The sequence below is a fragment of the Pomacea canaliculata genome, linkage group LG14 (genome assembly GCF_003073045.1).
Source record: "Pomacea canaliculata isolate SZHN2017 linkage group LG14, ASM307304v1, whole genome shotgun sequence".
NCBI lineage: Eukaryota > Metazoa > Mollusca > Gastropoda > Architaenioglossa > Ampullariidae > Pomacea > Pomacea canaliculata.
In genome coordinates, this window is record NC_037603.1 from 15,251,053 (window position 1) to 15,272,051 (window position 20,999).

General features: G+C 42.6%; 1 protein-coding gene across 1 annotated transcript in view; it reads left to right on the forward strand.

Annotated features, from left to right (window-relative positions):
• The first annotated feature begins 17,252 nt into the window (after nucleotides 1-17,252).
• Nucleotides 17,253-20,999, forward strand: part of LOC112555167 (potassium/sodium hyperpolarization-activated cyclic nucleotide-gated channel 1-like) — a 101,699-nt gene continuing 97,952 nt past the window's right edge. Inside the window, 1 exon segment of the mRNA XM_025223421.1 lies at nucleotides 17,253-17,315. The gene's annotated coding sequence lies outside the window, so the exon portion shown is untranslated.

Below are 20,999 nucleotides of genomic sequence, written 5' to 3' on the forward strand. Positions count from 1 at the left end.
CAGCATCAGACGAGACAACGACAGTCAAGGGATGTTGCGACGACAACGTTTCGCTCAGCTGACGCCGTTCATCAGAGAGGTCAATGACGAGGGCTGTCCCGTCCTTTGATGTGTCACGGCTCCAGTTCTGGTTCACTTGCAACTGATGCTAGTCTGACATCTTCTATACAACAGCGGCCCATATCTCCAGCCAACCTCTCTTCCCAAAGTCAGAGCTTCCCAAAAGATCATCGATGTGTGACCAAGTTGACCTTCGCCTGGATCCACAACAATTCACTAAGCTTTAAGTGGAACTTAAATTAAGTCTTATATACAATCTAGTTTTAAGCTAACTATAAATAGAATGTCCGCAGACTGCGCATACTGATCTAATAGACTGCTCAGAGTGTTTAGGAACCAAAGTTAAGAAACTGATGAACAGAACCTGACAGTATGATGAAACGAAAAGTAAATACCGACCATCTAGGGAGAGGAAATAAAGGAAGAATAAAAAGCAAATTCATTTTAATTCAATAAGCATCTGTGTCTTCAAAAGAGACTGAGAGAGCTTTTAATTATGTTATCACCATACAAGAACACACTGAGACAAAGAACTTGGCCGAGTAAGTACAAATTCACGAATCAGTTCACACAAGTATTTTTGTAACCTCATCTATAATTTATATAAAACCCTCAACCTCAGAAATGATACCAGGAAGCGATGAAAATATTTCTTAATGTTGTTAATCCAAGTATTTTTTGTTTACGAAGATGACATCACGAAACCAGTCAAACTATTTCCTTGTGATATTAATACTAGGATTTTTTTCTTTAATACCCCCCCCCTTACACACAATAAAATTAAATTAAATTAAAAACACTGCGTGGTTCAAAGTTTTCTGAAAGGGGAGAGAATGAGGAAATTACCAGTATATCTTGAGCTGAGTTGTCGAACGCAGTTTTAGGAAGCTGGGTGGATGGGGTAGTGGTGGAGACAAATAAGGAGAGGGAGCGGAGGAAGGGTTGGACAATTGCCAACTCTCAGTTCTGTGTGTGTGCAGTACTCACACCTTCGCTCTCGTCTGGAAAGAAAGAAGAACTGGAGAAAAATTAAGGTAGCATTGCCATCGTGTCTGGCAGCCCTGCTGCTCCCCTCCCCCATCTCAACCCTTTCCAACGAAGCCTGTCTATGGCTTTCAATTCTCTTACAACTGAATTCACTGGTTTGTCACCGACCAAGCCTCTCATTTCAATTATCTTTTTTGCTCTGCTTTTTACTTGTTCAACCTTCACGCGGGGCCACCCGTCACTTTTTTGCGCTCTGGTCCATAATAGCAGAAGATCATAATTTTTTAGCAAAAACACATGGGCCCTGCATATTTTAATCAAAGAAATGAATTTTCACTATTACTGTAAATGTTCTACCAGTTTTTAAAGGACTAGTAGGGAGCAATTTCTTTCCTTATAATTGGGTAAAGTTGAGGGCAAAGTACTGTGTCGTTAAACCTGGGTGAACTCATCTTTCAATGTACGAGATACCCGTTTAAAAAAACTCACCAAAACACACACACACACAAGCACACACACACATACAAACATAGAGACAACACGGATGTCAAGACAGTTGCATGCTGTGTAGTTCTCAGTTGCTAAGAGCTAGAAACACAAGTTAATATCAAATCACAAGAAAACAAATTGTCATTCTCACTGGTCCCGTGAAAAACTGGGACACAACGTGAGCTGGAAACGTGCCTAACCCATTGATGCCGGAGGTTGAACATTTTTATTTTTGTGCATGAAATTCATGAATGTGACCCACAGCTATTCAAGAAGCAAGAACTTGGAGAGAGAAAAATTTGTTTTTCCAATAATGGAACGTGAGGGATAATTGGGTTAAACAACATTTCTTTAATATCATACACATGCAACAAATTTTACTGGAAACAGATGCGTGAAACATTTCACTAATGTGTGAAAAGCAAATAACTAAAAGCAGATAATGCCGATCATTTAAACAAACAGAGATGCATCAAAGACATATTACTGCAAACTTGTATACCCATCATTTCATTGTAAACAGATGCATGTCCGACATTTCACAGACAAAGAAGTGTCACACCTTTCACTGAAAAGATGTGAACGCCATAAATGTAACCGAAAAACAGATTACGTCACACATTTCACGTAAAGAGGTGGTTGGGCGGAGAGAGAATCGAACCCACGGCACGCGACCCTGAGTTTAATGGACTTCCTTGATATTTCTAATTTGTATTTATTTTGTTGACTGTGTGTCTGTGTTCGACCAACATTTTACAGGAAGATCATATCAAGAGTAAAATTAGACCGTATGCTTCTTATAGCGAAGATGTAAATGAAGATGCGAAACTAGAGAGAGAGAGAGATGAAAAAAGGAAGATGATGTAGCGATGGTATACCATGCACACAGCTTCAAAAAAAATTTAAATGTAAAAAGTAGACTATGCTCGAACCCGCATTTTTTTTCTCTCTCTCTCTCACACACACACACACGTGCAAACATCTGTTTACCTTCAAAAACACACACACGTACACATGCGAACAAACACACTGTCACTCTCTGCCTGTCTCTCACTCTCGACTAACACACTGGTAAGAATGAAATAATCCAGCATCTCCAGCAACAAACTCTCGTTACTATAGCAGCTGGCGAGAGCGCAACTGTCCCCAGCCTCCTCCTCCCACTGCTCCTCCCTGATCCCACATGCACAGGGTGCACTTTCTGCTTCACACTTCTTATCCCTTTTTTTCCTCTCACCCAGTCTCTCTCTCTCTTCCTTCACTCCTACCCTCGGATCATCAGTCTAAGCCAGCGTGCGTGTGCGCATGTCACGGGCCATTCAAGATCGAAACAGATGAAAGCTGCGTTCAGGGAGCGCCTCGCCCGGTTGTCCTGCCATCCGCAGCGGGCGGCGCATCACGGAGGCGGAGGTAGAGCTCGCGGTCGACTGTCTTTTTTTCAGTGACGACGGCAGCTTTCGTAGGTGGGGGCGGTGGTGGTGGTGTGAGAATTACTATCAACCCCTTCCTGTCTTCCCCATGGAGGGAAACCATCGAAGGTTCCACTCCCTCCCTCCCACCATCCCCTCGCTTGTGACACCACCACCACCATCACTACCACCACCACTACCACCACCACCGTGGTGCAAGCCGGCCAGCATCCTCCTCTGTGGGTTGCAGCAGCAAGGGGGTCGTATCGGCTTGTTTGATCACGTTGCTGTTGTGGTCCAGCTGTTGCAGCTAGTAGCAGAAAGCAGGATCACTCGGTCGACACACACATTCGTAAACTGCAACACGCACACACAGTCTGAATAAACACACACACACAAACACACAAACACATGAGAATTGCATCCCCTCGCCTACCCTCCCCCCACACACAAGGCGCCATGCTGGTGACCACAGTGACCAGGCCTGGAGGCCTGTCCTCGGGTCTGTCGGTGAATGTCAACAGCAGCAACATCAGCAGCAGTGGTAGCGCGTGACCTAAGGTGGTGGTGTCGTTGTCGTTGTCGCGCGGACTTAACGGTCGGTCACAGCAGTGTGGCGTCACTGATGACGCATCAACCAACGGCGGTGCTGTGGTTGTCTGTGGTGGAGAGGAAGGGTACGGGTAGCCCTATAACCACTGGTTCGTGTGATTGAGTCTGCAGATGCTGACAGACGGAGGAAGGAGGGAAGGATGGAGCATCGATACGTGGCTACACAGCACCGGGGTCTGGAGGCATGCAGTTGTACATACATACAGAGCGCGAGTACAAACGGAATGAAAGTGCAACATATGTAGGGTACAGAATGCAAGCACACACCCACTAACACATAAATACAATACACGCACGTTACAGAATACAACACCCACACACACACACGCGGAACACAGCGTGCACGCACGCACACGGCGCACCACCAACACGAGCACAGCCAGAATAACACGACGTAATTGTCCCGGCAGTTTTTGTTTCTCGGGTCTTCGACCCGCTGGCAGGCCTGATCGCTGGCTGGAGCGAGCGGGCGGAAGGGGAAGGGAGGAAAGAACGGAGGAAGAGACGGAGGGACAAGAGACGAGGGACTGGGAGGTAGCATGGTCCATGACGACAGCACTGGGGTGTTGAGGGGGGAGCTCCGCTCGTGCTCCTGCGTTCAGCTCTGCACACACACACGCACACACACTCACACACACACACTCACGCCGCGCGTGCACTGAGGTCTAGAGTGTGGCGCTTTTCGCACCCACCGCTAGGCGGCGCTGCCAGCTTCCGATCAGTGTCAACAACAACTTCGGCATCCAGCAAACCACGCGACACGCGTTGCAGCTCGTCACTCAAGGAAATATTGACAATTAAAGAAAAAAAAGCATTCGTCCGCTTCCTCCTCCACACCCAAGTGTCCTTCCAGGAGGACTGGACTCTGGAGGCAGCGTGTTCGAGTTGTCGTTCCCGCAGTTTCCGAGCCCATCTGTGTGCTTTTGAGCGGCGTCGCTAGCCGTGTGTGTGTGTGCTCGCGCGCGCGCGTGCGCGTGGAAGTGAGCCGGCAAGCGGTAGTGTGTGTGTGTGGCATCTCGGACGGTTGGTGATGTTGGACAAAGCCGTTGTCGGCCAAGACCGACCGTTGGTGATTACTGGTGACGTGTAATGAGTGATATTTCGCCAGCCGCTCGCCTCCTTTGATGTCGGGCGATGTCGTTTTGGTCTTCTCGGGCTGTCAGCGTGCCGGTGGCCAGGGATGCAGGTTGCTGCTGCTGCTGCTGCTGCTGTTGTACGCGGAGGGCTGGCAGCACCAAACGACGCCGCTGCTAAGTGTGTATGCGCTGGTGCGGTGCAATATTACGAGTGTCGGCCAGCGGCGACAGAACCCTCGCCGCCCCTCCGCGCTGTAACACCACATCCTCATCACTGCTGCTGCTACGGCGGAAAACAACCCACCACCGCCTGGTATCGTCGTGTTCCTTCAGCATCTGTGTGAGGATGGCCAGTCACTTGTAGACCAGTGAATTCTTCTCTATTTTTTTAACGGTGGGAAAATGTATAAAACCTGATGTGTGAGTGCTCTGTAAACACTCTCTGCACTTGTTGCGGGTAGCAGCTTGCTAACGGATACCCTCATTCTGCAGGATTCAAGGTTAGTAGTTCAAAACTGTTATTATTATATTATCATTGTTGTCCTGTTTGCATAATATGACCGTATTAACACCGCAAGGTTAGGGTTGGAGAGAGAGAGAGAAAATTGGAAGTTGAGCTGATTTGTCCAAAAATTGAAAGAGGGTAGGGGGAGGGGTATAGGGTTTCATTCTAGGAGAGATTCTCCTGATTGATTCTGACTTTGACAGACAAGAAAGAGAGTTCGATTTCTGAAAGCACTTGCAGGATATGTTTTTGCATTACGCAGAAGGAATATAAAAGAACCGACATTTAGAAAATAATATTCCCATTATTTTTAGAATCCATTTGGGTTTTCTTGGAAAATGTTAGTTCCTTTACCTGAATGACGAGGTTAGATTGTATTGCTACGTTTTTATAGGATAATGTTCTCTTGTGTATTTGGTTTGAATTGTCTGCTGTATAGTTGGTTTGAATGGTCTCTTGGAGGTGATGATCAACGTCTGTAGACTACGTACCATGTATGTGTCAACCATATTTTTTCGTCTATGAGCAGAATGTAGTTGTATGGAACTGTTAGGTCACAGGTCAGCAGCTATGCTCGCAGTTGTATTCAATGAGGGATGAATGAAATGCATAGTCAGCTATACACATCGGTCCTCATCAAACAGAAGGTCATGGCACCCGAGCCAACTGCACCTCCACAGGACTTTCAGACAGTCACGTGACTTGCTGCTGACATAACTTTTGTGAGGCACTGGTGTTGTTGTAGAAACAATCACTGGTGTTGTTGTAGACATAATCACTGGTGTTGTTGTAGAAACAATCACTGGTGTTGTTGTAGACATAATCACTGGTGTTGTAGGAATAATCACTGGTGTTGTTGTAGACATAATCACTGGTGTTGTTGTAGAAACAATCACTGGTGTTGTTGTAGACATAATCACTGGTGTTGTTGTAGAAACAATCACTGGTGTTGTTGTAGACATAATCACTGGTGTTGTAGGAATAATCACTGGTGTTGTTGTAGACATAATCACTGGTGTTGTTGTAGAAACAATCACTGGTGTTCTTGTAGACATAATCACTGGTGTTCTTGTAGACATAATCACTGGTGTTCTTGTAGACATAATCACTGGTGTTCTTGTAGACATAATCACTGGTGTTCTTGTAGAAATAATCACTGGTGTTCTTGTAGACATAATCACTGGTGTTGTTGTAGAAACAATCACTGGTGTTGTAGGAATAATCACTGGTGTTGTTGTAGACATAATCACTGGTGGTGTTGTAGACATAATCACTGGTGTTCTTGTAGAAATAATCACTGGTGTTCTTGTAGACATAATCACTGGTGTCGCATTGCATTCTGGTCGCCGAGCTCTCCTCCATTCGGTTCTGCTGCACTTTTCTTCGATCGACACCCGTTGTCGCATCAGTTGTTCCCTGATCAAGCGAACCGTGCAGGGTGGTGCCTATTAATAGAACGTAATAAAGCTTAATGCCGTGATAGTGTATGGGGGAAACAGTGAGAGAAAGAGAGAGAAACGACCCGTAATAAAGAGCCGTTGATACTCGCTTTGCTGAAAGTGAGGCAGGCTCGAACTTTCTGATAAATCAAAAGATTACAGTGATTCGGGCTGCGACCCCGCAGGGAGCCAATAATACATTGGCATGATGAGGGCTGAACGGTCAAAGGTTAAAAAAAATGATCCACCCCATTATGATTGGCTTCGAGTGGAGTGCGTGCGCGTGAGCTGTGATCACCAAGTGGGAGAAAGTTACTGCTGCATGCAACTTGCACGTGGATTTCGTCTCGGATTGTGAAGTTAGGGCAAAATTTCTCGCGGATTTCTGAAGCCACGACCTCACCCATCTGAATGTGTGCTTTGTGAGGTCGAACGGAGGTGACAGGGGGACAAAACCCAGAGGCTAATGCAAAAGTTGCTGCATTTTCGCTTTGACAGAATGTTTACCCTACTCCTCTCTCAGCAACACATTTCATTTGTTATCTCAGCATCTGACTTAACAGACCCAAGCAAACCATCTCGACCAGTGGACCCGAAGTCTGGCTTGACATTTACAGGATGGTAACAAGTGTATTTGGCTGAAGGATGATTTCATTTGTTTGTTGCCAGGAGCTGGTTATTTATGGCAGACAAAATAGTCTGTCCCTCCTAAATTAAGTCCAGTCCCACAATACTATTCAAAACTTGCCCTCAAACGGAATAATTATTACTAACCACCAGCGTGACGTCATGGTATGATCTGGTCACGTGCCAGTTTGACGAAAGCGTTGTCCTGTTGACCTCTCTGTTAATGAGACACGAGGTTCGTTTCACTCGATGACATGATGGTCTTGATTGACCATAACATGATCATCTAATTTGTGTGTGTAGCGGTTCTTCCCAGGCGCAGGCTGCGTGTAATTGAGTCGTGTAGGCCGGTGGACCACTCCCCATCTGGCACGTGCTTTGCAGATCTGGAGCCGTGGCAGCTCACAGGGTATTCCACGACCAAAATCGAGAATTTTCTATCACGGAGGTATGCTGACTTGTCAGGACCCGAAGGTAGCAGGTCGGAATACAAAGGACCTATGGACACTAGATGACGCAGAGTATTGATGGGTGTCCATCTCCCTCCTTTCCTATCCAGAAAAAAAACAAGGTGACAGTTGACAGATAACAATCCCACTGAGTAAAACACGAAAAGTTAGACGGTTATCGCAGGTAGGGAGACGATCAAAGTGGACTTGTCGATTTGTGTAACACGTTTCAGTGTCTGATGTCAGGTAAAAACTGCCAGCTTCCAAAATGAGGATCGTCTTTCGTTCAATGCCCTCGTTATTAAAGTGTTTACAACGCACCTGTGGTTCACGAGAGCGGTGGTGTCCCAGAAAAAAACTTAGATGTAAGGAGAGTTGATCTTTCTTTTATCATGGTATTCCTTTGTAGGAAGGATAGTTAATGCCCATGACACGTGGTTCACTGTGTTAAGTTCTTGGATATAATATAATTAGGTTCAAAAGTGAAGTAGGAGGCACACAGTTTTCTCACCTCCATTGAACTACTTTCCAAGTACAAAAAGGTTTCTATATGTACAAAGTCTATCCCCCTTTAAATGCGCTTTCATGGGGCATCGCAAACCTAACAGGATTCACTGATAAATAGTTTCTGATAATAAGGAGGAGCAGACGAAATGAATTTTGGAAGAAGGTGCTGTTTGGCTTCTAGCTGCAGACATGGGAATTGCTATGAATTTATGATGAGCTGCTCATCAAACGCTCGAGACTCAAGGCTTCGGGTGGTGGAGAGGGTTAGGGTGGGTCTGAAGACGGCATTCTTCTTGAGGACACAAGAAGCCGGGGGTTACAAGGGATTTCAAAATAAATACTCCCTCAGAATTGAAAGAATTAGTCTACATGAATTCTAGTGAAGAGCGTCAGACTCGTTGTCCATGGGGAGACAAACTAATGTGAGCTTACACCAAACATGACACTAGTTATCAGGCGGCATAACTCTCGCAGCATGAAGGATGACAACTCGTGTTTGTTCCCTGAAAAAATCTTCTGCATCTGAAAAATACTAAAATTATAGGAAGTCAGGGAGGTAACATAGATATCATCAGTGTAGTCTATATTTTCCCTTTGTTAATTTTGTCAGTCAACCTGTAAATTATATTTAGTAGCATCTCTTCTTTTCAAGACCAACACGAAAAAAAAAAACAACCTCGGAATAATAATGAACTGTCTGTAGCGAGGAGAAGAATAAAAGTTGTAATGTTCACTTCCGTCAACAGACAAGTTACCTCCCGATTCATGAACCATTTCAAAGGGGAAGTTACCCAACCAACCACCGCAGAGAAATTTCTCGAAAAAAAAAGGTTGCTCTTAGGCATGAATAATTAGGTTACAAGCAAGCTACATCTGAAACGAGAAACATTAAAAAAAAAAAATGAAAAAGCAAGCATGAAGCTTAATAAGTAGAATTTATTCATTCTAACCAAATAACATTCCCCGGGCAAGTATTAGAATACAAATATTCATCTGGAAACAAAATGACCAGAGGGGAAACCGATATTCACTTTCATTTTTTTTAATGGTGTCTGCTTTAGAAATAGAAGTAGAAGAAGTCTGCTTTGAGATTATGAATGGAGTATGAATTTATTATGAATTTAGCCAGTTATATCCCATAATAACCTCCAGTTTAGTTTTTAGGTCTTGAAACATTCCGTTTTCCTTTCAGAGTGTTTATCCTACAACGGATCAGGTGACTGGTAGAGGAGACCCGATAAAATGCCGATAGAAGTTGGTCTACATTGAGTAAAAAAATCTGAGTTTGAGCTGCTACACTCAGATTAACTCAGTTCGGACAGGTTAGCACGCTGGGATTATGGGCTTCAAGAACACAATCCTTGAGGTCGTAGTCATGAAGCTGAAGTAAGGTTACCTAGGGATTAGCAATGGGTGAACCCTTGATGAGCGTGGACTTAAAATCAGATGTAGACCGAGTCCGGTGATAATGATTGTCTATGATTGAAAACAGGGGATTCGAACCTGTAAGTCTTGACCGGAAGTATATCATACCCCGGGTGTAGGAATGTAGCTTTGACTCATGAGCAGAACCCCATGATGATAACAGCACACGTGTTAGCCTTGTCTATTTTTAGTAACCAGGGCTTAGCATCAGTCACTTCTCCATCCATACGCCGGCAGATGTCGCCTCGATTCAATTCTTTCCAGCCGCTGCTTACGAGAATATTTTATCAAATATAAATCGCTTAATGATGAGCTCATTCCATCGCTGTTTATTCTTGCCGAGGAGCGGCTGCTCCTGTTGACATACCTGCCATACTTTCGAAATTATTCTGAGCTTGCTAGAACAGACACACCTTGGCAGGTAAGAGAATATAAGCCAAAGAAATTCAATAATTGAAACTGTGAAAAATAGTAAAGGTTTTTTTTTTCAGACACCGTTTATTTTATGGAGAAAGAAGTTCTTAACCACGTGACAGTAACGAGGGAAGAATAATGCACGCACGCAAACACACGAACACAGGAAGGACAGAGAGAAAATTGTCCTGAAAAATGGATGCAATTAAGAGACTGCCAAAAATAGATTTATTTTTATTGTTTCCATCCTGCAGCCAAGCAACAGTGCAGCAGCTTCATCCACCATCGGATGTTTGAATTTATTTCACGAAAATCATTTTCCTCTGTCGTTTGAAAGGATATCGATTTTGTCTTCAGTGGTGACGACCATCATCTGCGGCCTGTGATGCAAGACGGCAGCAGGCCGTTAGTCTGTTGGTCTGTCTGCGAGACGGCCATTGTTTGTCCCCCCCTGACGTCGTGAGTTGTGGTTAGTGGTTCATGGGGACTGTCGTACAGCTGTCGTCTGGTGCAACTGGTGCTGGCTCATCAATACCAGTTGGGGTCATGGTGGGGGACAATGCTGCTGTTCCACGTATACAAGGGGACTGGGATGTCTCTGAGTGTGTGACACTAACGTGTCATTACACTTTTGAATGTGTAAACAGTCTGGAGGACACTAATACCCGTGGGCGTGGTCAGAAAGAGGAACAGTTTAAAAAAAAAAGTTTAGGGCAAAAATATTTCCCAAAATCTGTTTGAAAATCCTTTTTTTTCTCACGACAGACATCGCCATGCGCAGAAAGAGATCAACAACACTGACGTCAGCATTGTACATGGGTATGCGGAGGCCAATAAGGTTCTGGTGAGACGGGGACTATGTCCATCTCTCTACAAAGGGTTTATCGCGAGTGTTGACCTGGTCAGGTACCTCGGAACGAGACTTTTATGTGTCTGAACGAGGCTAGGCAAAGTTAGAGATAAAGTTTATGAGACTTGTAAAGTACATCGACTTCACGAAAACAGTTCAAACTCTGAAGTTTCCATGTCAACCAGACTTGTCTGCTGTCCTCTTTTTTTTCTTTTTTTTTTGGTTGTCCTTGGGGAAGTTTGGAAAGATTTATTCCAACGTGGCTGGTGTGAGAATTAAGCCTTTGCTAATAAAAAGCAGTCGAGCATCACATCAGTCTTGAGATGGGTGATTAACTTCCAGGTGGGGTCATGACTATAAATACTCATTTGGCAATAGAGAACAATGGTCTGCAGCAGCCGGTAGGTGGAGTGTCGGTGGCGAGATGACGAAACAACCCAGTCACAGGGAGGGTAACCGGTCCTGCCACCAGTACTACCCCCAGTCCCCGTCCCCACAAACCGATATTGACTGGTGTAAGTCACGTGCACCATTTTGACCTTAGTGCAGGTGATCTGGAAGGTCGTTGTGTTGTCACCGTTAGTCGTCCTGATGAGTCTGAGAACAGAGATAATAAAAAGATTGACATTATCGACTATGATCTGTAACAGTAATGGTCTATTGTCATGAGCTTACTGTAATATTCCCATAAACGACAGATTAGAATGGACGACAAAGGAGGTGGTTGAGAAATTGTGTTATTTGTGGATAAGTATACACAATACTATCATAATTAATGTTGTTTAAGGGTAAGCAGAGCGTAGTATTTTTTATCAGACGTTTATTCTTTCGTTATTCAGGCGTTAGTCTTTCTGATTTGAGAAACCATCTTTCACTAAACGAATCTCATTCGCTTTAAAACCTTGCATTCTGGCAGTTGTCGGAAAGAAAACTTGAATCAGGTAGTTTTTACCACCAGTAAAACAAGCAAGGAGAAGCAGAATAAAAAGAATAAATAAAAAAGTCGAAATAAAAAAGTATAAGTAAGGGAGTAAGAAGAAGTAAAAGGAAGAGAAGTAGAAAAACTAATGGAAGTACAACTAGTAAAGATAAAAGTTCAAGAAGTAATAGAAGCAGTGGCAAAAAAAAAAAAAAAAAAAAAAAAAAAAAAAGAAGAAGCAGATGACATCCAGCAAAAAGAAGAAGCGCTTTTAATCGACAATAACAAATTATGGGAATGGGCTTCTTGCATTTAACTAAACTCACTTATTTAAAATCACTGAACTTTGCTGCCTCGTCTTTAAATGGAAAGTAGTAATAAAGGAAGAAAGAAAAAGACGAATCCAGAGAAGACAACTAGTAAGAAGTAGTAGAACTAAAAGCAGTAAAAGAAGTAACACAAGCAAAAGAAGTAGTGGCAATAAAAGAACTAAAAGTTAGAAAAGTTGACAAAGTAGTGAAAGCAGAAGAAGTAGAAGACTAAGTAGAAAAAAGTAAGAGATGATCAAATAGAAGTAAAAATATAAAGCAAGCAGACGAAGAAGAAACTACAAGCGACAGCTGTCACTACATTCAAATTAAAATCAACAGCATCAATAACCCACAGACCGCAGCTACGAAGTTTTCTTATTTCCCCAATGATTATTGTACTGCAATAAAAAGCAGTCTTAGGATAACTTACAAACTAACAAGATGTCTCCTCCTCAGTTCTATGCCCGTGCACCAGCTTGGAGGCATTTCTTTTTTCCTTTTAAAAACACGGTCGACCAGGATTATACTGCGTGTCTTTACTGCAGTGAAGTTATGGTGAATGCCACATAAAACTTGTTCTGTGGGCAAACACATATAACGCCATGAAAAAGCTTTCATTCCAGCTTTTATAGTAGTTATTTTTAGTCATGCCTCTTGTTTTCTTTACTCCCTGTCCTTTCTTTCATTCCTACATTATCCGATTGTTTGTTATTGTGTCAGGTGGTTTTCAGGTGTTGGCAAGGATGACGGAAAACAAGTTTGCAGGACTTACCTTTAAAACGCAAGATGAGCATCATCATTGAAGAAAGTAAGAAAGTAGAGAGATGGAAGGAGCATTTCAACCAGCTTCTCAACCAACCATGCCCTCCAGTACTAGCCAATATCATAGAAAAGGAAGACCGGGAAATAAACTTGGGCCCCATCACTATGACTGAAGTAAAGGAAGCCATCCAAAGCTAAAAAAAGGGCAAAGCACCAGGCATGATGGGATCACGTTCGAGATTTCAAAGTTGAAAGTAAAAGAAATACTAATCCTGCTTTGCAAGATCATTCAGAAAATATGCGTTCCTGAAGAAACTCCAGATAAATGGAAAAAGATAATCTTAAAACTGCCAAAAAAGGTGACTTGGGAGACTGCAACAACTGGAAATTGCAAACATGCTAAATTTTCATAGAATCATCCTGAAGAGGCTCACCAATGTTCTTGATGACATCATTAGGCAAAAACAAGCAGGCTTTAGAAAAGGAGGCCATACTGTGATCAAATCTTCACCTTAAGGCAGATTATAGAACAAAACATAGAATGGAACAGCACTCTTTCTGCTGTGTTCATAGACTTTACGAAAGCATTTGATATAATACACCGTAAGTCATTAAGGAAAATCATGCATCACTATGGAACACCACAGAAAGTAGCAAATGAAATAAAAGCACGATATGCTGACTTTCACTGCCAGGTGGTTGTTAGCAAAAGCAAGCTAACGGACAACATTACCATTGGTGTCAAACAAGGATGAATTCTCTCACCGTTCTCATTTATATTTATATATGGACTAGCTCATGAAACAGACGACAGAGGACAGAGAAAGAGGAATCCATTGGACACTTACATCTGTACTGGAAGACTTAGATTATGCTTTTGACATTGTTACGTTATCCAGCCAACACAAAGATGCACAGGAAAAGATCATAACATCACTAAAACTGCATAAAAAATTTGAAATAAACATAAGTAAAACAAAAGAAATGAGTCAATGCTAAGTCAACAGAACCCATCACAACTGATCACAAAGAAGTAGAGGAATTACAAGAATTTCTACACCTTTGTCAAAGCAAATCAAGCCCTTATCATACTACAAGAAATTTGGAAGTCCACAGCAGCTCTAAGAAGGAATACAAAATTAAAAATCTTCAGAAACAATGTCCTTACTCAATTGAACTGAGTGCTGGAAATTATCAGCGAAAATCAGACAGAAACTAGAGACCTTTCAAACCTAATGTCTGAGAAAAATCTTTAAGATATCGTGGCCTAACACAAGTACTAATGAAGATATCCTTACAAGAGCCAGCTGAACAAACATGACAACCATAATCCAAAAAGATAGAAATGGCGAGGGCGTGTGTACAGAATAAAACTTAAGGCACCACCCAAAATAGCCATTCGTTGGACAGTTGATGGCAAGAGGAAGCATGGTCGTCCAAAAGAAACACGATGAAGGTCAGCAGAGAAAAAAAATGAAGGAACAGCGTGGCTAAGCATGCTGCAGGCAGAAAAAACTGGGTCTCTAGTGGATGTCTTATGTACCACCTTAGATAGGGAAAGGACTAAGTGTGGCATACATGCAAGCAAAACGTCAAGGGATCTTTAGTCACCCTCCATAATAACACTCCAGCAGAGGAAATCAATCAATAAATTTCCAATTCCCAGTGAATCAATATTCATTAGAAGTGACAAAATGTTGAATTATTTCTCTTCTTTCAATTCACCCATCCTTCGATCTACTTACCGTGTTTTCCGAGCTATATTTATTTCTCCATTCCTCGTACGTGCATCTAGACATTACCGAGTGGCATCAGCACAAACCTCAGATTAATCAGGAACATCAATCACTTTCCTATTCCTATTGCTCCTTCTCTCTGCCCTTCCACCTTTCCCGGGTCCCACTTTCTTCACTCGATGTCAGTCTTTCTGTTTTAGTTCGCTATTTTTTCGGTTTTCGTTCTCTGTCTTTGACCTATTTCTTGTTGCAATTTCCTCTGTGTGATATTTACCTAAAAGCTTAAGTTGTTATAGTTGTGAATATTAACTGTTGTGTCGGTGTGTATATATATATAGCTCTGACAAATATCAGCTGTTTTATATATATATAAACTGAATGTCACACCAGTAGGGTTGTGGCCGGTCTGCCTCACTGGATCCACATAATTGAGTTCCGCGAGTCAAACATTATGAAACATTTTATTTGTTATTTTTTGGTATCTGAAAGGACAAGGAGAGGAGAGAGACAAAGGTCAGAAGAGGATGCAGACTCTCAAATACTATCAAATTCAATCATGTATGCAAAGGTCATTCACCTCTGGTCCATTTCGTTATCTTCGTTTCCTGGTTTGAAACTCTCATCGTTCACGACACCGTGTCACTGTCCTGCCTCACTCGCAGAGAAATTGAATCTTGGAGAAGGAAATGATGCTTTGCCAGGCTTCTCATGCTTGTTGGGAGCCTAGCAGGAAGTTGAAGTTCTCTGTAACCCCGGGATCATTTCAAACACATGGGGTTTCCTTCATTTAGGGGCTTCCACCGGCATTGGACGTCGTCTACGGAAAGCCTCAATCGGCCTTGACGCCCCAATAAAGGGTTCGCCAACTGCAGTCTTGTTTCCTTTCCAGACTTAGGGTCAGAGTGGGGAATACAATAATGAATTTTGTTGTCATTGTTCTATGCCTTACTAAAAAAAAATTTCCCCTTTGTTTTGACTTAACGATTTGATGCGATTATCAGTTAATGATTAGTATATTTGTTTTGCCTGTCAAAAAGACAGGAAGGGATACCTATTTTTAATTACATTTCTGCGAAATCTTTTAGAAAAAATTGGATTCACCTATATATGCATCAAGGGGAATCCAACTGTGAGAAAGATTTCGACAAAGTCAGGATGACATCTTCTTCCGGTTACTGGCTTCTAGTTTGCCGACCAGACTTTTTCATTGATTCTTCTGTAAGTTCTTCATGGTCGGGTCGTTGTCCTCATTCAAGCGCGACACCAGAAGGAAAAGTACATTTACAACTAACAGAACCAAGTTTTCAAGCTTTTTAAATGTCGACATTTACAAAAAGAATTATACTCACCAAAAACTGAAGAAGAAAAACATTTATATCGTAAAGATACAGTTATTGCAAGAGGTGCACGTCTTAATGGCCGACATGGTTGTAGTGATTTGATAGCTTTTCGTTCTCAGGAACAATATTTAATACTTCAATAATAATAATAACAATTGACGATGAGGATGAAGAGATTTGTATGTGCATCAGGTAGTTTAGAGGAATGTCATTGTGAGAGTTATGGCGGACAAAGATTGTTGTTCTTCCCGCTCACGTGGCCATTTTTAGAGAAAACTTTTTTTTTTTACTCTATGACGTATTTTTGTGCTTTAAATGACGTGGTACAAATGACGCACACAAGACGTCAGACACAAGACACTATTCGTACATCAAACAATGCAAGACCACGGATGTGTGTAGGTGGACTGCTGTCTGCCGAGACCAACGCTTAGCCTCTTGCGAAGTTCTCCGCTGTTAGTCTCGGCGAGCCTAAACAATGAATGTGACTACACCGGAAGCTTTGTACACACCTGCCTCGCATTAGTAGTTAATTTGAAGTGCGAATAAACCGGAAGCTGGGTATACAACTGCCTGGTTTTGGTAGTTAACTAATACGAGTAATACGAGTTCATGACAAGACCCACTACAACTCATCACAGTCACACACTCTACAGAATCTTAAAAATGAGCGAGAACGTACAAGCAGTAGAGTACTGTTCACTCATATTTCGAAATTTAATGTCTTGTAATTACATAAATCCGATCACTAGGAAGCAAAATGTTAATTAGTTTTTAAAACAGCTTGAAATGTTGTGTTCCGCACGCTACAACATACAATCAACTATGTGACCTTTACCAATGTCCACAGCCTTCAGCTTCTAAGATCAGACAATGATTGCATCACATATAAACCTGAAAGAATTTTTTTTTTTAATAATCTCAGCGCATAGGTACATCTACTTGCGGTCTTGTCTTCAACTACTTCTCGTCAGTTCTCGCGGCCTCACGATATTTCGACTCTTTTGCAAATGAAAACAAAACTGGTTCAACTTGTGACGTAGGAAATACCTTTTGACAAGAATAAATTCCATGTCAAGCCTGTAGTTTTTGTTCCTTTTTCTCTTTTTTTTATTACTTAGCTTAACTTACTTTCAAAATTGTATGCAACGGTCACCAGATGGTTGAAGCTGTTGTTGACACGACATTGATGTGACTGATGGCGACTGAACACAAGCCTGCCGCGTAAACAATATCTGTTGCTTTGACCAGGAGATTTTTTTGATTGCTTTCATATTGCAGGGGCGTTAACAAATCGACAAAATACAAATAAGTTGCCGGTAATGCTCCCACTGGTTCGATGTAATCTGCTGGGTGTATGGTAATGTACAGCTGGGACACGTGCTACAGGATAATCAGGTCAGGACGTTAACCTTTCATTATTGTTTATGCAGGTCAGGTCATACACGTAATACATACAACGTTTGAGTGTGTGTGCGTGTGTGTGTGTGTGTAAGTAAAATCATTTGATGACATTAAATAATTTTTTGGAGGCCGTTTTCATGCCGTCAACGATCTGAAAACTGTCTGTCCTGTTTTGGTTCTTGGTCGCAATATTTATAATAAATAATTATCTGCTTATCTAAATCTTGAACAAGTATAAAGTATAAACAATTATCAGTCATCAGAATTCCTTCCATAAGTATTTTCACGCAGTTCAACCATACAACACGTCTGCTTGAACCCAATCAAGAAACAAATATCTCTTGTAGACACACACAACTACGATGTTCTTGCCATTTGTGCAAGTTTCACACAATTTCTCTTTTATTCAATCTCAGATTTGACATTACAAGAATCTCAGTTGTAGGAACTCGAGCATTGAACTTTTGTTCTAGACAAGTTTTTCTCGGTGATTTCCCATGCGGATATATTTTTCGTCCAGACATTGATTGATTACGACTGTTCTAAACCCAAGAAATCTCAAGAAAATGTAATCGAAACCAACAGTGGGAAAATTCTGTGAGCTGAAACTAGGTCTCAAGCTAATATGGCTTCCTTCTGATACTGCTGTATACTCTACAAGAGAGTAAATTATGTTTTGAGATCAATGGTTCAACTGATATAATATTTAATATTATTTCTTAATGCCATCTCCACCACACCAGCGTTCTCAGCTTTGCTTCCTGTCCATGGCTTACCCCACCTGCGAGGTTTCCTACCTGTCTCAGAGTTATAAAATAATAAGTATAAGTCTTCTCTGTTTATTTGTCAGTAGCTGTATCAGTATATTTGTCAGTAAATCTGTCAGAGCATTGGTCACTTCATTTCTCAGTGCCTCAGTAATAACCATGGAAACTGTTTTCAACAAGCACGATGACATAAAACTGATAATTTTATCGATGAATTTGATGACTCAGTCGGCCAATGACGGCTCATCACTGGCCCTTATCATCACCATCATCATAACCAGCCGTCATTATTGCATTGCCTCCTCCTTTTTCGATGCTGCTTGTTAATAAGGGGGATAACTGCCGGATTGGAAAGGTCAGCGAGAGCTAGCAACCACTTCCAGGTGACATGATGGAGTACTCTGGGCTGCTATTCGGTTGGGTATGAGTGGCTTTGCGATGTCGTACGTAGAGGAAAAGAACACGTGATTTGAGAACAGGGGAGGTAACTCTCACAAAATCGAAAATCGAATCACGAAATATAAATGGAAAAGACGTTCTAAGAATTCACGACAGAGAAAGAGAAAGAGGGAGGAAGCGGATTCAGTCCTCTTGTTTTCCCTTTTCTGTAGTTTGTCTGTCGGCAGTCGGCGAGGTGCCAGTCTTGGCGGCCATTGATCGCTGGAGCCCCGGCTTCCCAAATTCCTGTTTTCCGCCCTGGAATTCTGGGACTGATCCGTACATTGCGGTGTTGTGGAGTGAGAATGCGGGAAAATGGAAACTGAGATTATGGTCCAGATTGTCTTCAGATCACTTGCCTGAACTGTCAGCGACCTGCTGCTGTGTCACATCGATATGTGTCTGTAGAGACAGGTGCTGCTGTGTCCCATCTACAAATGACATTACTGTAGTCATCGGTAATGTTGTGCCAATCTATACATGACATTACTGTAGTCATCGGTAATGTATTGGCCAATCTCTACGCGAGCACTAATGTACATTGTTCTTTTATTCCAAATAAATCGTTCTTTACTACGGTGTCCCGAGGGTGCGTGAGTGCATGCAGGCACAGATCTGTGCTTTCTTCATTTGTCAGTGGGGTGTACGTGGGTTTGCTCGTGTATCTCTCCTAAAATATTCTTAGTACCAGGCAGCTTCAGTGGGTTCTTGTGTTCCTAATCATCGTAGTAAGAGGTGACAACACTCCCCGCTTAACCCTCTGTCTACACTGAACCACTCTCCCTCCCTAAGACTGTTGACGTCATCATACAGATCGAGAGAGAAAATCGATAAACATGCAAATTCTGCCCCGGAGGCATGCAAATCCTGCCCCAAAGATGAAGATGAAATGTTGTGTCCCTTATAAGTGAGTCTGGTGCGTATCCCACTAACTCTATTTCTTTTCTTCGCTTCAAGCATTTTCATTTTTGTCCTAATTTGTCCGTGCGTCCTTCTGTCTTTCTTCTGTAGTTCCTCATGATTAAGTAAGTATGTAACGATGACGATAAGGTCACTGATGAATCATCCATTGATTTATTGGGGATCTAGTGATCTTGGAGGTAGCTATGGTAGCTTGGAGGATAGTTGGATCTGAAGTTACAGCCACAGGAAGTGTGTGTGTGAGAGAGAGAGAGAGTGTGGAAGGAAGGCAGTAGGGAATTGTGCAATACTTGTGTAGACCATGTGTAGAAGACTCTGGCACCGACCACATTACAGACCGGCCGGACTTGTTCTTGTTCTTGCGCCTGGCTATGACGTCATAGGTACAGGTGGGCAGAGTCGACCTTCTCCACCCTCCTTTGCAGTTGGTTCTTCATTCCTTCTCCTACATTCCCCTCTCCCTCCACCCAAAAATGTAGAGGCACGATCATGCAAATAGGAAAGTGGACTGCTTGCGTGCCTTTTGCTTATAACATAATCAAATTCCTTCCCACCCAGAACCTCCATGGAGACGGGTACCCCGCTCATCGCTCCTGTATCCAGACCCATCAGGCAACGTGTCTCGACAAAGCCTCGAGGGAATCGCCAGCGTGCACCAAATCGGATTGCAGTTGTCGCTTTGTGTTGTCGACGGAGCACCTTCTTCATCAGTCCTGTATTCTTCTGCCAAGCACTGGCGTCTTTACCGCCCTCTGTTGTTTTTGTTCCTTGAGAACGGAAGGTGGCAAGATGGTCGTACTGTGTTATACTGTCACGTGACATCAAGGACGGGTCGACTACACATTTCTGTGGGGACGTTTGGACATCACCATCACCAACTATGGCTATATCTCTACAAGGCAACCAGCCCTGTAAACAGATGGTACACGCAGTGAAAGAACAGCGTGCCCGAGGCGAGAGTTGAACCCAGGACAGCCAACCCTTGGTGACAGGCGCTAACCGTTGCGCCACCGGACCTCCGTAACCCATAGCGACAGGTTGGATACAGAAACCCTTGTCCCAATATAGGACAGAGTTAAAATATTAAAAAAACGGCTTGTTTGTATAAAAGGCGACTTTAAAAAAAACACAAAAACAAAAAACAAATACAGTCTGTAGAGTTAGAGTTTGAAACACGGTGTGGATAAACTGATTTAGAAGAAATAATGAGGTTGGAATAAACAGATTTTTGAGAAATGACGCAGTCTCGAATCCCCGGATGCGGAGAAAATGGCATCCCTGTGTGAGCTTAGAGCGGTGTGCGATTTTCTTCCATTTCCTCGTTTCCGGCATGTCGCCCAACTTCACTCAACACCGCGCAAACCGTTGCCATGGTGATAAAAAAAAAAAAGAGCGGCGAAAGGCGAATTCAAATGTTTCTATTTTATCAATATCCTGCGAAGCAAAAAAAAAAAAAAAAAAAAAAAAAAAAAACACTTTAAAAGACATCTGCTAGGGTCGTCTGTTATTAAATACAATTTTACACAAAACCTTTCAAAGTCGCGATGAAGAC